Source organism: Tachyglossus aculeatus, chromosome X4, assembly GCF_015852505.1.
Source record: "Tachyglossus aculeatus isolate mTacAcu1 chromosome X4, mTacAcu1.pri, whole genome shotgun sequence".
NCBI classification, from domain to species: Eukaryota; Metazoa; Chordata; class Mammalia; order Monotremata; family Tachyglossidae; genus Tachyglossus; species Tachyglossus aculeatus.
In genome coordinates, this window is record NC_052098.1 from 56,347,533 (window position 1) to 56,364,222 (window position 16,690).

The 16,690-nt window shown below is 43.6% G+C and overlaps 1 protein-coding gene across 1 annotated transcript in view; it reads left to right on the plus strand.

Moving 5' to 3' along the window:
- The window catches only part of LOC119947919 (translation initiation factor IF-2-like), a 44,352-nt gene that overhangs the window by 19,083 nt on the left and 8,579 nt on the right, over positions 1 to 16,690 (plus strand). Inside the window, exon 3 of the mRNA XM_038769572.1 lies at positions 2,522 to 2,673. The gene's annotated coding sequence lies outside the window, so the exon portion shown is untranslated. The remainder of the gene's footprint in view (positions 1 to 2,521; positions 2,674 to 16,690) is intronic.

The window sequence follows — 16,690 nt, forward strand, 5'->3', positions numbered from 1 at the left end:
CCTCAAGGTTCAGTTCTTGGTCCCCTTCTGTTCTCGATCTACACTCACTCCCTTGGTGACCTCATTCGCTCCCACGGCTTCCACTATCATCTCTACGCTGATGACACCCAAATCTACATCTCTGCCCCTGCTCTCTCCCCCTCCCTCCAGGCTCGCATCTCCTCCTGCCTTCAGGACATCTCCATCTGGATGTCTGCCCGCCACCTAAAACTCAACATGTCCAAGACTGAACTCCTTGTCTTCCCTCCCAAACCCTGCCCTCTCCCTGACTTTCCCATCACTCACTGTTGACGGCACTACCATCCTTCCCATCTCACAAGCCTGCAACCTTGGTGTCATCCTCGACTCCACTCTCTCATTCACCCCTCACACTCAAGCCATCACCAAAACCTGCCAGTCTCAGCTCCACAACATTGCCAAGATCTGCCCTTTCCTCTCCATCCAAACCGCTACCCTGCTCATTCAAGCTCTCATCCTATCCCGCCTGGACTACTGCATCGGCCTCCTCTCTTATCTCCCATCCTCGTGTCTCTCCCCACTTCAATCCATACTTCACGCCACTGCCCGGATTGTCTTTGTCCAGAAATTCTCTGGGCATGTTACTCCCGTCCTCAAAAATCTCCAGTGGCTACCAATCAATCTGCGCATCAGGCAGAAACTCCTCACCCTTGGCTTCAAGGCTCTCCATCACTTCGCCCACTCCTACCTCACCTCCCTTCTCTCCTTCTACAGCCCAGGCCGCACCCTCCGCTCCTCTGCCACTAATCTCCTCACCGTGCCTTGTTCTCGCCTGTCCCGCCATCGACGCCCAGCCCACGTCATCCCCCTGACCTGGAATGCCCTCCCTCCCAACATCCGCCAAGCTAGCTCCCTTCCTCCCTTCAAGGCCCTACTGAGAGCTCACCTCCTCCAGGAGGCCTTCCCAGACTGAGCCCCCTCCTTCCTCTCCCCCTCGTCCCCCCTCCATCCCCCCCAACTTACCTCCTTCCCTTCCCCACAGCACCTGTATATATGTATATATGTTTGTACATATTTATTACTCTATTTATTTATTTACTTATTTTACTTGTACATATCTACTCTATTTTATTTTGTTAATATGTTTGGTTTTGTTCTCTGTCTCCCCCTTCTAGACTGTGAGCCCACTGTTGGGTAGGGACTGTCTCTATATGTTGCCAACTTGTACTTCCCAAGCACTTAGTACAGTGCTCTGCACACAGTAAGCGCTCAATAAATACAATTGACTGATTGATTGATTGATTGATTAATTGATTACTGCCAGGGAATTTTTTTTAAAACACCATGTTGCACACATCTCCCCAGTCCTCAAACACCTCCAATGGTTGCCTATTCCCCTCTATATTAAGCAGAAATGGTTGATCGTTGCCTATATAACACTCATTCAGCTCTCTCCCCTCTACTTATTCTTTCTTTTATCCCACTATATCCCTGTTCTCACACTTCAGTCCTCCCAAACTACTCACTTCTCCCCCAACCAACCTCTTGCTCACATTCGCATTGTGGGCAGGGAATGTGACTGTTGGTTGTTGTATTGTACCCTCCCAAGTGACAGGTTTTTTTTTTTTCTGGAGAGTAAGAAGTGCTCTCTAAAAGGGAGCCAAAGATCTTTTCACTGTTCCTAAGCCAAATTTGAGTATAGATAAATCTAAGTATATTCATGCTGTCAGGGAGAAGGGAGAATGTGTATAACTGAAATAATAATAATAATTGTTATTCTTACGGTATTAAGAGCTTACTATGTACAAAACACTGTAATAAGTGGTGGGGTAGATACAAGTTAATCAAGTTGGACATAGTCCCTGTCCCACGTGGCGCTTGCAGACTCTCTCTTCCCTACTTATCCATACTCCTCTCTCACTACAATCTAGCTCACGTTTTCTCCTCTCAAGCCAACCTACTCACTGTGCCTCTTTCTTGCTTCTCTTGCTGTCAATCAATCAATCAATGGAATTTATTGAGCACTTATTGTGTCCAAAGCACTGTGCTAAGCTCTTGTGATGTCCTGGATATGTTCAGTCCCACAGCACTTATGTACATATTTGTAATTTAGTTATTTATTTATTCCTATTAATGTCGGTCTCCCCCTCTAGATTGCAAGCTCACTATGCGTAGGGAATGTGCCTGTTTATTGTTATATTGTAGTCTCCCAAACACTTAGTACAGTGCTTTGCACACGGTAAGCACTCAATAAATATGATTGAATGAATGAATGAATTGGGGAGTACAATGCAATAGAGTAGGTGTACATGATCCCTGGCCACAAAGAGTTTACAGACTGAGGATGAGGCAGACATTAAAATAAATTACAGATGGGTATGTACATAAGTGCTATAGGCTGGGGGAGGGATGAAAAGCAAATTGCTTAAGAGGTACAGACCCAAGTGAATTAGTTTCAACTTCCTTCCCTACCTAACTTTGTACCAAAGCTGCTCTGTGGCATTTAAATGAACTAGTTATACTTTCTTTCTCTCTCTTTTTTGCTTTCCCTACTCTCCTCTAGAAGAAGTGCTAACAAGCAGAGGATTGGTCAAAGGTAGAGAATAAGAGGAGCCCCAGAGATCTGTATAATCCACAAATTGGATAGTCAAGCCCTGAATAATTGAGAACCAATTTCTGCACTAGACAAAAAAGAGGAAAATACTCCCTGATAAGGTTAGTGTCTCTTATTTTCCCTATTTCATTTTCATGTAAAATACACCACAATTTCTCAGGAACTCATTAGCATGAAAATTACCATGGTTTTCTGTTTCCAGTTCGACATTTTTCACTACAAACCCACCTACATTCTCAACATTGCAAGTGCAGTCTAAATCTAGATACACGGTTTGGATTTTGCCCGGAGAAGTGCTCATGGTAACACATTTTTCTGGTTCCATTCATTTAAGTGCTTTGTACTTGGATTTACACTTCTAAGAATTCTTACTTTCAACATTTATGGGCAACATTCTGTTGTCTCTTGGTGCTCTGCAGACACCAATGTGGTTTATTTACTCCTCAACCACTGCTAATTAATGTCATACTCACTGAGCACTTACTGTGTGCAGAGTACCATACTAGCATTTGAGAGAGTACAATAGAAGTAGAAGACATAATTCCTGTCCCCAAGAAGCATACAATCTCATGGGAAAGACAGGCACAAAATAATTTACCAATAGTAGGAAAGTATTTAAATAATAATGCAAATGAATATGTACAAAAGTGCTGCAGGAGGTTATGAGTGCCTAAATGCTGACTGAGGTGGTGCCAAAGTGCTGAAATGATTCTTGAGAGAATGTTACCCAGGGAGAAGAAAAATCCATCTTGGAAAGCCTCCTTAAAGAGGAGGGTTTTCAAATGGACGTTGAAGATGGGGAGGGCTGAAGTCTGGCAGATTTGATGTGGGGACGGAGTTCCAAGTAGGTGGAAGGGCGTGAGCCAGGGATCGGAAGTGGGAGCATCCAAAAAGGGGCACAGTGAAAAGGAGATTTTAATAGGAAAGGAGAGTGAGAGCTGGGGTGTCACAGGAGGAGAGAATAGATAGGTAAGAGGAAGGGAACTGATGAATCCATTTAACAGCAAATGATAATGAGATTCTGGTGGATGAGGAGAGGAACGAGTACTGAAAAATAGGGAGATGTAAACAGAATAATGTTTCTGAGAAACAATCTGAGCAGCAGAGTGAAGTATGGCACAAAGTAAGTGCTTAACAAATACAATTTAAAAAAAAACAGCTGTGTGGACTGGAGAAAGGAGAGGCTGCACTGGAACACCAATGAGAAGGTTGATGAAATAGTCAAGTCAGGATCGAGGTGGTGGCTGTTTGGACGGAGAGGAAGCTGCATATCTGGAAAATGTCTTGACGGTGAAAGCAACACAATTTAGTGACAGACAGAATGCAAGAGTTTAAAGAGAGAAAGGAGTCCAAGTTAATACCATGAACACAGGCTCTGGAGTCAGTGAGGTTGGAGGTGTTATCAACTAGAGAAGTAGTATGGTCTAGTGGATAGAACATGGGCCTGGGGGTCAGAAGGACTTGGGTTCCAATTCCGGCTCTGCCAGTTGTCTGCTTGGGCAAGTCACTTCACTTCTCTGTGCCTCAGTTACCTCATCTATAAAATAGGAATTAAGACTGAGCCCCATGTGGGACATGGACTATATCCAACCTGAATAACTTTTATCTACCCCAGTGCTTAGTACAGTGCCTGGCACAGAGTAAGTGCTTAACAAATACCATTAAAAAATATGAGATTGTAGAGGAGAGAGACTGTGATTTGTGAGATAGATTCGGGAGTTATCTTCATGGAGGCCACAGCTGAAACTGTGGGAGCAAATGATCTTCTCATTGGAGTCTAAAGTGAGAAGAGGACAGAACCCTAAAAAGACCCTTGAGGGACATCCATGTAAGCTTGTGTCTGTTGCATTGTTATATTATTGTACTCTCCCAAGCACATAGTACAGTGTTCTTCATTCAGTAAACACTCAATAAATATGATTGACTGACTGACTAAGGTTGTGAGAGGCAGAAGAAGAGCCATAGAAGAAGACTAACAAAGAGCAATCAGAAAGGTGGGAGGAAAACTACAAGAGAAATGTGTTAGTAAAACCAACTTTAGATAGAATTTCCAGGAGGGAATTGTCTATAGTGTCACAGGTGGCTGAGAGGTTAAGAAGGATACCTTAAGGAGACCTTGATTCCCTTGCAGATTCTTTTTTGCAAGCATGTGGGCATCCACTACAAGCAGATCACTGCTGCTTGGGTGAGAACTGCTTTGGCTGCCGCCCTCCAAACTTCTCCCCTGGGTAGTTCTTCAAGTCAACAGAAGAAGACATTCCTAGGGCAACAGCGTACTAGTAACTGCACTGATGGCAGAAGTGCCCTGTTTTCAACATGCCCCCCCAAATTCCCCTTCAGGCCCCCAATGTAGAATCTATAAGAGCTTCATAGCACCTTATGCTGGGGGAGAGGAAGGGTCTGTTGAAAGCTAGTTGTCTGATGTGGGACCTTGGGCAAGTCACTTCCCTTCTCTGGGCCTTAGGTACCTTGTCTGTAAAATGGGGATTGAGGCTGTGAGTCAACCCAATTTTCTTGTATCCAGCCCAGCATTTAGTACAGTGCCTGGCACGTAGTAAGCACTTAGCAAATACCAAAATTATTATTATTAGTTTGTGTTCCTTCTCTCCCTCATATTCCTCCTATTTTTCTCTTCCTCCTCTTTTTTCTTCCTCTTTTGTTTTCTTCTTTCCCTCCCCTTCCACCTGATTTTTCTCTTCCTCCTCTCCTCCTCTTTCTCCTCCTCCTCTTCCTCTTTCTCCTTTACTTCCTCTTCTTCTTCCTCCTCCTCTCTGTCCATTCATTCATCAGTATTTACTAAGCACCTATCCTGTTCAGAGCAGTACACTAGACCCTCGGCAGCATACAATAAGAATATGGTCCTTGGCCTCAAGAAGCTTACAATCAAATGGGACAGACAGGGAAACACAAATTATATACATAGAGTGGGAACAGGAGGAAAAACATGGAACAGAAAAAGTAAAATACATATATAAATAACCCAGTTTATTCTGAGGTTGGGTGACAGGTTGAAATTATCAAGAAGGTCAGGATTATTCAAGGAATGCTTCCAGGAATAATTGGCCTTAGAGAAAATCCTTTTGGTTCTTCTATCACAGCATCTCCAGAATTTGCCTCTTCATCTCCATCGAAACTGCCACCACACTGGTCCAAGCACTGATCTTATCCCAACTAGACTACTGCATCAGCCTCCTCGCTGACCTCCCTGCCTCCAGCTTTCCTCCTCTCCAGTCTATACTTCACCCTGCCATCCATATCATTTTTAATCAATGCTATTTATTGAGCGCTAACTGTGTGCACAGCTAATATAACAGAGTTGGTAGATATGTTCCCTGCCCACAATGAGCTTACAGTCCAGAAGGGGAGACAGGCATTAATATAAATCAATCAATTACGGATGTGTACATCAGTGCTGTGGAGCTGAGGGAGGGGTGAATAAAGGGTACAAATCCAAGTGCAAGGGCAACACAGAAGCGGGTGGGAGAAGAGGAAATGAGGGCTTAGTCAGAGAAGGCCTCTGGGGTGACGTGCTTTTAAAAGGCTTTGAAGGTGGGGAGAGTGACTGCCTGTTGGATATTAAAAGGGAGGACATTCCAGACCAGAGACAGGATGTGGGCTAGAGGTCAGTGGTGAGATAGATGAGATCAAGGTACAGTGAGTAGGTTGGCATTAGAGGTGTGAAGTGTTCTGGCTGGCTGTTCCTGTAGTAGGAAATCAGGGTTGTACTAGGAAATCTGTAGTATCATTTTGCACATCTCCCCACTCCTCAAAAGCCTCCAATGATTATCCACTCCTCTCTGCATCAAGCAAAATCTCTTAACCATTGGCTTTAATATATTCACCCACAGCACTTACATACATATCCAGAATTAAGGTATTTATACCTTATTTATATATATATATATATAAATCTGTCTCCCCCTCTAGACTGTAAGCTTGTTGTGGTCTGGGAACATGCCTACCAACTCTGTAACATTGTATTTTCTCAAGCTCTTAGTACAGTGTTCTGTACACAGAAAGTGCTCAATAAATACTATTGATTGATTGGCTGATTCAATTAGCTATCTCCCCTGTTTCTTATTCTTCCTTTTTTCCCACTACACTCCAGATGGTATACTTTGCTCCTCTTAAATCAACCTACTTAATAATAATAATAATAATGATGGCATTTATTAAGCGCTTACTATGTGCAAAGCACTGTTCTAAGTGCTGGGGAGGTTACAGGATGATCAGATTGTCCCACAGGTGGCTCACAGTCTTAATCCCCATTCTACAGATGAGGTAACTGAGGCACAGAGAAGTTAAGTGATTTGCCCAAAGTCACACAGCTGGCAAGTGGTGGAGCCGGGATTTGAACCCATGACCCTTATTGGCCCTCCTTTCTCTTCTTTTTTGCTGCTGACCTCTTGGTCATGCTATCTCTGGCCTGGAATTCACTCCAGTTCTCGTTCAGCAGAACATTGCTCTCTGAATCTTCAAGGCCCTTCTGAATTCACACCTCCTCCAGGAAGCCTCCTCATTGCCCCTATCCCTCCCTCTGCTCTACCCCCTTCCCCACCCCACAGCACTTGTGTATATTTGTACATATTTACTATTCTATGTATTTTATTAATGATGTGTATATATCTGTAATTCTATTTATTTTGATGCTATTGTTGCCTGCCTGTCTACTTGTTTTGTTTTGTTTTCTGTCTCCCCCTTCTAGACTGTGAGCCTGTTGTTGGATAGGGATTTTCTCTATTTGTTGCCGAATTGTACTTTCCAAGCGCTTAGTACAGTGCTCTGCACACAGTAAGCACTCAATAAATGCAATTGAATGAATGAATGAATGAATGAAGCCTTTGCAGATTAAACTCTCATCTCCCCAACCTATTTCCTTACCTCCTGGCACCTTTAGCATTTCCACACAACCCAAGAACATTGGCACTCAACCCTCCCCTACTTGTTGCACTTATGCATATTTTAAAATTATTTTTTAGTATTTTATGGTATTTGTTAAGTGTTTACTATGGGCCAGGCACTGTACTATATGCTGGGGTCAATACAAGCTAATCAGGTTGGATACAATCCGTGTCCCACATGGGGTTCACAGTCATAATCCCTGTTTTACAGATGAGGTAAATGAGGCACAGAGAAATGAAGTGACTTGTCCAAGGTCACACAGCAGTTAAGTGGCAGATCTGGGATTAGAACCCAGATCCTTCTGCCTCACAGGCCCATGCTCTGTATACTAGGTCAATCTGCATCTCTATATATCTTTACATGCTATTATTTTCCCCTATCTTTAGTTTAATTTAGTGCCTGTCTCCCCCTCTAGATTGTAGGTCCTCTGAGGGCAGGGATCATGTCTACTATCACTATACTTGTCCAAGTGTTTAGTTACAGTGCTCTGCATAGAGTTAGCACTCAGTAGATGCTATTGATGGATTGCTTGATTACTTAGAAGGATAGTTTGGGAAAAATGCATGCTGGGGTGTAATGGGTAATGAGAGCAAAAATTCCTTTACTCCAAGAAATGCAGGCACCTTAGTAATAATAATGATAATAATTGTGGTATTTGTTAAGCACTTACTATGTGCCAAGCACTGTACTAAGCACTGGGGTAGATACGAGATAATTGGGTCCCATATGGGGTTCACAGTCTAAGGGGGATGGAGAACAGGTATTGAGGCTTCTTTTTGCAGATGAGGGAACTGAGGCCCAGAGAAATTGAGTCACTCACCTAAAGTCAGAGAGAATACAAGTGGAGGAGTCAGAATTAGAACCCATGTCCTCTGACTCCCAGACCCATGCGCTTTCCACTAGGCTATGCTGCTTCCTAAGATCATTGCCATCCTAGACCTTTTTTCTCATCATCCACTTGTGTTCATTACTAATTCAATGGAGTCAGTTTTCTGCAGGCATCTAGAAAAAAGCATTGGAATAATTTTTATTTGCCTTGCCATTTGGGTATGCAAACTAAAATGAATGAACAAATGAAAATCTAGCTTCTGAAATGCAATATTAACATTTTTTTTAAAAAAACCCTCAAGCTAAAAAGTTCTACTAAATTGATTAATGAAGTGCCTGGCAGGTGAATTCCTTTTTTCCACCTGTATAGAAAGGACACATTTTTATGGCATTCATTAAGTACTTCTTATATTCCGGGCACTGAACTAAGTGCTGGGGTTGGTTTGGACAGAGTCTCTGCCCCATATAGGGCTCATGATCTTAATCTTTATTTTACAGATGAGGTAACTGAGGCACAGAGAAGTTAAGTGACAACACAGCAGTTGGCGGGAATCAGGATTAGAACCCGGGTCCTCTGACTTCCAGGCCTGTCCACCTAAAACAGTGCTGCAATGGAGGTGGAGATATCAGCTCCTCCATTAGACTTTAAGCTCCTTGAGGAAATATGTTGCCTAGTGGAAAGAGCACATACCTGGGGGTCAGAGGAATTTAATTCTAACCCTGGCTCTGCCACTGTTGTTCTGTTTTTTTTTTTAATGGTGCTTCTTAAGCTCTTACTATGTGCCAGGCACTGTTACAAGCACTAGTGAGGATGCAAGGTAATCAGGTCAGACACAGTCCATGTCCCACATGGGGCTCACAGTCTTAATTCCCATTTTACAGATGAAGTAACTGAGGCTCAGAGAAGTGAAGTGACTTGGCCAAGGCCACACAGTAGGCAAGTGGTAGAGCTGGGACTAGAACCCAGGTCCTTCTGACTCCCAGGCCCATGCTCTATCCACTAGACCATGCTGTGAGGCCTTGGGCAAAAGAGAAGCAGTGTGGCTCAGTGGAAAGAGCACGGGCTTTGGAGTCAGAAGTCATGGGTTCAAATCCCGGCTCCGCCAATTGTCAGCTGTGTGACTTTGGGCTAGTCACTTCACTTCCCTGTGCCTCAGTTACCTCATCTGTAAAATGCGGATTAAGACTGTGAGCCCCCCATGGAACAACCTGATCACCTTGTAACCTCCCCAGTCCTTAGAACAGTGCTTTGCACGTAGTAAGCGCTTAATAAATGCCATTTTAAAAAGTCCCTTCACTTCTCCAAGCTTCAGTTTCCTCATCTGTAAAATGGGGATTCAGTACCTGTTCTCATTCCTACTTAGACTGTGAACCCCATGTGGGATAGGGACTGTGTCTGACCTGATTAACTTGTATCTGCCCTAGTGATTAACATGTCGTAAGCACTTAACAAATGCAATAATGGTAATAATAATAATAGTAATATATACCTTATTGTATCTTACACCATTTTCAGTATAGTGCTCTGAATACAGTGGGTGCTCAATAAACACTATTGACTGATTGAGTATTGTTCTGTCCAGCTGTTTTTCTTCGTTAGAGACTAGGTACTGATTAGTCAGAGGAGGAGGAGCCCAAATTGGCTAGCATTAAGCTATACGTGGCACTTGACCTAGAAACAAGTGTGGATCATGAATCCCTAGCAAAGACTACTCCCAACTACAGGGACAAATTATAACAAGGAAAGGAATGATCATCATGAATGAAAAAGTAACAGTTCTAAAATGGAAAAGATGGGAAATAATAATAAAAAATCCTCTAGGACACCTGGTACGGTATTTGAGAAGTACAAATAGACAGCATGAAAGATGTTGTTTTGGCTAGAAATACAGTCTCCAGACAGATCAATTATGTGGGAAACCAGCCTGCCAGCCATAAACAACTTTTTTGATTGGGAAGAATTTGTGTCATTTGGGTAATGCTCACGGAAAATTTGGGGAGCTGGCATCTTCCTATCTATTTCAAAATAAAAGTACCCATGGATATCCAAAGTCCAGGCAAACAGTTTCTCAAAATGCAGAGTAACAGAAAGAAACAGAATGTAAAAAGAGGGAAGAATTGCAGACCAATAAGTCAGTAACAGCAGCACAACTATGTGGTTTAATGGGAAGAGCCGAAGTCCAAGAGCCAGGGTAACTAGATTCTAGCCGTGGCTCTGCCTCTAGCCTGCTGTGCAATGTTGGACAAATCAGTTATTTTCTCTGTGCCTCAGTGTCTCCATCTCATGAGGATAATATGGATCATTAATATGAGAGCACTTTGGAAAATTGGCAGTGCTCTACAAACTCAAGAATAGGTGGTACCATTCTCTGTCTTCCTTCTCTTCTCCCACCCTTCGGCTGATTTTTTTCTCTGGCATTTTTTAAGTGCTTGTTTTGTGTCAAACACTGTTCTAAGTGCTGGGTAGATATCAGTTAATTAAGTCGGACACAGTCCCTGTCCCACATGGGGCTCACAGTCTAAGTAGGAGGGAGAATGGGTATTGAGTTCCCGTTTTAGAATTGAGGGAACTGAGGCACAGAGACTTGCCCAAGGTCACACAGCAAGCAATTGACAGGGCTGGGATTAGAACCCAGGTCTTCTGACTCCCAGGCCTGTTCCCTTTCCACGAGGCTGTGTTGATCCCTATTCTTCTCTCCCCAAACTCTGCTTCTCCTACTTCTCTCACCCAGACAGGGAGAACATAGTGAAGCCAAAATGCAGCCACAGATAAAAGACCTGCATAAATGTCCTTATGTAAGGGATATCTGAGTTTACTTTGGAGAACATAAGACACTCTCTCTTAGTCTGACTACCTCAACCTCCTCACTGACCTTGCTGTCTCCAGCCTTCCCCCCCCACCCACCCCTCAAGTCCATACCTCACTCTGCCACCTGGATCGTTTTTCAAAAACATCGTTTTATGCTCTTCACCCCACTCCTTAAAAACCTCCACTCGATTCCCATTCCTTTTGGCATCAACCAGAAACTTCTGGCCATTGGGTTTAAGGCCCTCAGCCAGCTCTCTCCTTGCTACTTATCCTTACTCCCCTCCCATTATAACCCAGCTCATATGCTTGCTCCTCTCAAGGGTTCCATGAAGGTTTGGCAGATTTTGCTCTATGTGAAGAGATAGCAGGGGAAAAAAACCCCGAACAAACGCTTCCATATCCTTCCTCCACCCACCCCACCTTCAATTCTCTACAGCTGCCTCCTGAAAGGTTTAGAACTCAAAGTCATTGGCCAATCAGATCAATCAATAAATCAGTGGTTTTTAGTGAATGCTTCCTGGGTATGCAGAACACTGTACTAGGTGACTGGGAAAGGGCTAGCTGGAGTTTACAGTCTTTAGGGAGAGACAGACATTAAAATAGATTACAGGTACATAGAGAAGCACAGTGGCCTAGTGAATAGAGCACGGGCCTGGGAGTCAGAAGGACCCAAGTTCTAATCCCAGCTCCACCATTTATCTGCTGTGTGATCTTGGGAAAGTCTCTTCACTTCTCTGTGCTTCAGTTACCTAATCTGTAAAATGGGAATTAACACTTTGTGCTCCAGGTGGGGCAGGGATTGGGTCCAACTTGATTTGCTTGTATCCTCCCCAGCACTTAGTACAGTCCCTGGCACATAGTAAGTGCTTAACAAATACCACAATTATTAGTATTATATGAGTGCTGTGGGGCTGAAGTGGGGTGAATATTAAGTGCTTAAAGGGACATGTCTGGATTGCATCATGTGACTGCTGAGGGTGGGGAATGGACTGGGGAATGGGCAATAGCCTGGTGTCAGATTTTCACGTAACTTCTCTGTGCCTCAGTTACCTCATCTGTAAAATGGGGATAAAAACTGTGAGCCCCAGGTGGGACAACTTGATTACCTTGTATCTACCCCAACGCTCAGAACAGTGCTTGGCACATAGTAAGCACTTAACAAATACCATCATTATTAGTCTCCCAAGTGCTTAATACAGTGCTCTGCACACAATAAGTGCTCAGTAAATACCATTGATTGATTGATTGATTTGATTGATTGATTGATTGATTCACCTGGATTTTGTGTTGTGTTGGCAGAGACAACTGACTGGCAACCAAATTAGCCCCTCGACCCAAAGGCTCACAGGTTTGGTTTCAAGAAGCAGCATGGCCTCATGGATAGAGCACAGGTCTGAGAGTCAGAAGGACCAGGTTCTAGTCCCTACTCTGCCACTTGTCTGCTGTGTGACCTTGGGCCAATCACTTAACTTCTCTATGTCTCAGTTAACCCCCTCTGTAAAATGGGGATTAAGACTGTGAACCCTATGTGGGACTGGGACTGCATCTAACCTGATTATCCTGTATCTAGCCCAGTGCTTAGTACAATGCCTGGCACATAGTAAACACATAACAAATACCATTAAAAAAAGAGAGGGAACTGTTTAAGGAGTGGAATTACTATACTGGAAAATAATTCCATTCCTTAAACTTGGCCGCCTCTGCTTTTCAAAAGCAGACAAGAGAGCTCCACCCGGCCTTCCAACCAACCTAGAGACAGCCCTGCACAGGATCAATGCTATTACTGGATCGGACCTCTGGCCTATCCAGCCCAGTATTTGGACTCCGATAGTGTTAACAGGTTCTTTGGAAGAACCTGGTAATAATAATGATGGCATTTGTTAAGCGCTTACTACGTGCCAAGCACTGTTCTAAGCTCTGGGGTAGATTATCAGGTTATTAGGTTGTCCCACGTGGGGCTCACAGTCTTAATCCCCATTTTACAGATGAGGTAACTGAGGCACAGAGAAGTTAAGTGACTTGCCCAAAGTCACACAACTGACAAGTAGTGGAGCAGAGATTAGAACCCATGACCTCTGACTCCCAAGCCTGTGCTCTTTCCGCTAAGCCATGCTGCTTCTCTGTATGCCCCCCTGGACATCTACTCTCATGGTTAGACATGGGTCAACAAACTTACTAGAAGTTTCCCCTCTATATCCCTAACTCACCTTCTAGTAACCCACAGTGAGCCTATTGTCCTAGAATACATCTAAACCCTTCTCAAGCCATTTAAAATCCCTAACCTTTCCCTCAAACATCCCTAACTTTACCTTTTAATAACGTACTATGGACCGCTCCTCTTTGAATTTATACAAATCCCAATTGAACCTGCTGACATTTGTGGCTGCACAGATTCCAGTGGTGATGAATTTCATATATCATCATCATCATCAATCGTATTTATTGAGCGCTTACTGTGTGCAGAGCACTGTACTAAGCGCTTGGGAAGTACAAGTTGGTAACATATAGAGACAGTCCCTACCCATCAGTGGGCTCACAGTCTAAAAGGGGGAGACAGAGAACAAAACCAAACATACTAACAAAATAAAATAAATAGAATAGATATGTACAAGTAAAATAAATAAATAAATAAATAGAGTAATAAATATGTACAAACATATATACATAATGTTCATTTGCATAACACTCTTTACACCTTCCATTTGCTTCAACAGAGGCACCTTCATCCTAGTGAGATTTCAATCCTGATCCTATGGACTTCAATCGTATCCTCGCTAAGCCCGAGTCTTTCCTGACCAAAGAGTTCTAATCTTTTCAATATGTCCTCGTGCACTGATCTCATCTTCCTCTCCTCTAAAGTTCTCTATGGCCAGGGTAGAACTACCCTAGTGGGTATTCGGATAATTGGCCAGGTACTACCATGGCTGCCGTGATTTGATTTGGCTTTATCTGCCACCTCCAATTATATCCTGTCCTGGTTCGTTTAGGCTCCCTGTCACTCATAAACCTCCTCCTGGGTTGGAGTTTGGCTGTTCCCCTAAAGTTGAGGCCCTTGGCTTGGCTTCTATTCTGTCTTCAGCATTTGTATGTGTATATATGTGTATGAGTGTGTGTGTGTGTGTGTGTGTGTGTGTGTGCATGTATAAGTACATAAGTATGTAAGACTACTATGACTGCTACTACTACTACTACTACTACTAATAATAATAGGAATGGCATTTATTAAGTGCTTACTATGTTCAAAGCACTGTTCTAAGCACTGGGGTAGATACAAGGTAATCAAATTGTCCCAGGTGGGGCTCACAGACTTAATCCCCAGTTTACAGATGAGGTAACTGAGGCACAGAGAAGTTAAGTGGCTTGCCCAAAGTCACACAGCTGACAAGTGGTGGAGCTAGGATTTGAACCCATGACCTCTGACTCCAAAGCCCGGGCTCTTTCCATTGAGCCACGCTAGTGCTGCTGCTGCTGCTGCTGCTGCTGCTGCTGCTGCTGCTGCTGCTGCTGCTGCTGCTGCTGCTGCTGCTGCTGCTGCTGCTGCTGCTGCTGCTGCTGCTGCTGCTGCTATTCCCATTGAAGTGGATTGGTCCAAGGCCCATCAATTACCTCCGAATCTCTGTCTGTGGTGTGGTGGTGGAGAGAGAAGGGGGACGGTTTACTGCTTCTCTGTTGAGGTCAAAGCTTTTAAACATAGCTCAGTTCCCTGCTGGTGTCATTGGCCTGCACCAGCCCCACAGCCTCAGTCCAGCCAACTCCTAGTTATCATGATTGGTGGCCCTTTTTTTACCACTGTAAGCTACATTTTTGGTCCTGGTGCGATAATCAAGCGAGGAGACCACACCAACTGATTATGTGTGGCTAAACTAGTTACATATTCAAAATAACAAAGCAACCTATGAATTTACTAACCTCCTTCTGGAAGTGATAGGGAAGTGAGAGTGTGTAAGAAGGTCTATATGAAGGTGGGGTAGGAATTGGTGAGGCACACGGTATTTATTAAAACTCTTGAAATTTCCTCTCAAATATCAATTTCAAAACCTTCTAGTTTCTTCAATTAATAATATCCTTAAGTCCTCTGATAAAAAGTGAAGATAACAGCAAACAGAATGTCTGACTTCAAATATGAATATGTCTGGAAAGATTGAAGAAAATCATTTTTCATTTTCATAAGCTGTCTTTTCTCCCTTAAATGGATGTCTGCAAGCACCTCCATTTTGAAGTGACTGCCACTATCTATCCTCACACAAGTTCTTCCTCAGAATCAGAAAATTATATCACAAACCAAAGAATGAGAGTCCTATACACCTATCCTAAAAGCAAAATTTAAAGGGATCAGAAATCACTAAAATGAAGATGAACCACTAAGGTCTAAGAATTGGGCCTTCATGTAATTACTTATCAAATTCCATGTTTCTCTACCTGCAGATTCCATATTTTCCTCTGTTTTGGTGGATTGGTTTGGGATAGACGCAGACACATTTGAGCAGAGAGGGAGAAGAGAGTGTAAAGATGAAGAAAGGGGCAGAGATGGAGAGGGAAGGGAAAAGCAGAGACTGGGAGAGATAATCAAAAGGGGAAAGAGTCATTCAAAGGACTGTGACCTAGTGGATAGAGCACAGGCCTGGGAGTCAGAAGAACCGGGGTTCTAATCCCGGCTCTGCCACTTGTCTGCTCTGTGACCTTGGGCAAGTCACTTCATTTATCTGGGCCTCAGTTACCTCATCTGTAAAATGGGGATTAAGATGGTGAGCTCCATGTGAGACGTGAACTATGTCCAACATGATTAGCTCGTATCTACTAGTGCTTAGTACAGGGTGTGGCACAGAGTAAGCAATTAACAAATGCCATAAAAAGTTTAAAAGGAAGAGAAAAGTGGGGCAGGAACAGGCAAGACTGGATTAAGGGTTCTGGTGGGCCTGAGCCTAGCTGTCTTGGGGATCCCTTTAGAGTTAGGGGTGGGGGTTTGAGGAGTGTAGGTTACTTTACTTCCTTTTGGCTGCTCTCCTCCCAGGTTCCAAGGAGCTCCTTGGCTTGGGGTCTGTTGGAATGGCAGAGAGGATGTAAAACTACTTCCATAAAAACAATAATAATTGTAGTATTTGTTAAGTATATACTATGTTCCAAGTGCTGTGCTAAGAGCTGGGGTAGATACAGTGCAAGCAGATCAGACACACTCCTCCATCCTGCATGGGTCTCACAGTCTAAGGGTGAGGGAGAAGAGGTATCTTATTCCCATTTTTACAGAGGAGAAAACTGAGGCACAGAGAAGTTGAGTGACTTGCTCAATGTCACACATCAGGCAATGGGCAGAACTAGGATTAGGACCTAGGTCCCCTTACTCCCAAGGTCTTGCTCTTTCCTCTAGGCCATGCTGCTTTTCTGAACAGTTCAATCTGACACAATCATTGGAGTCCCTGTGGATATTGACCAGGAACAGTTGCTCTGTTGAACAGGGTTAATCTGGACCTGGGGCAGGCAGACCTGAAAAGGGAAAGGCAGAGAGGGACAGACAGATGGGAGAAGGAAAGATAAAAGGGCATGAAGAGAAAGGAACAAATGTTGGCTGGGGGTGGAGAGGA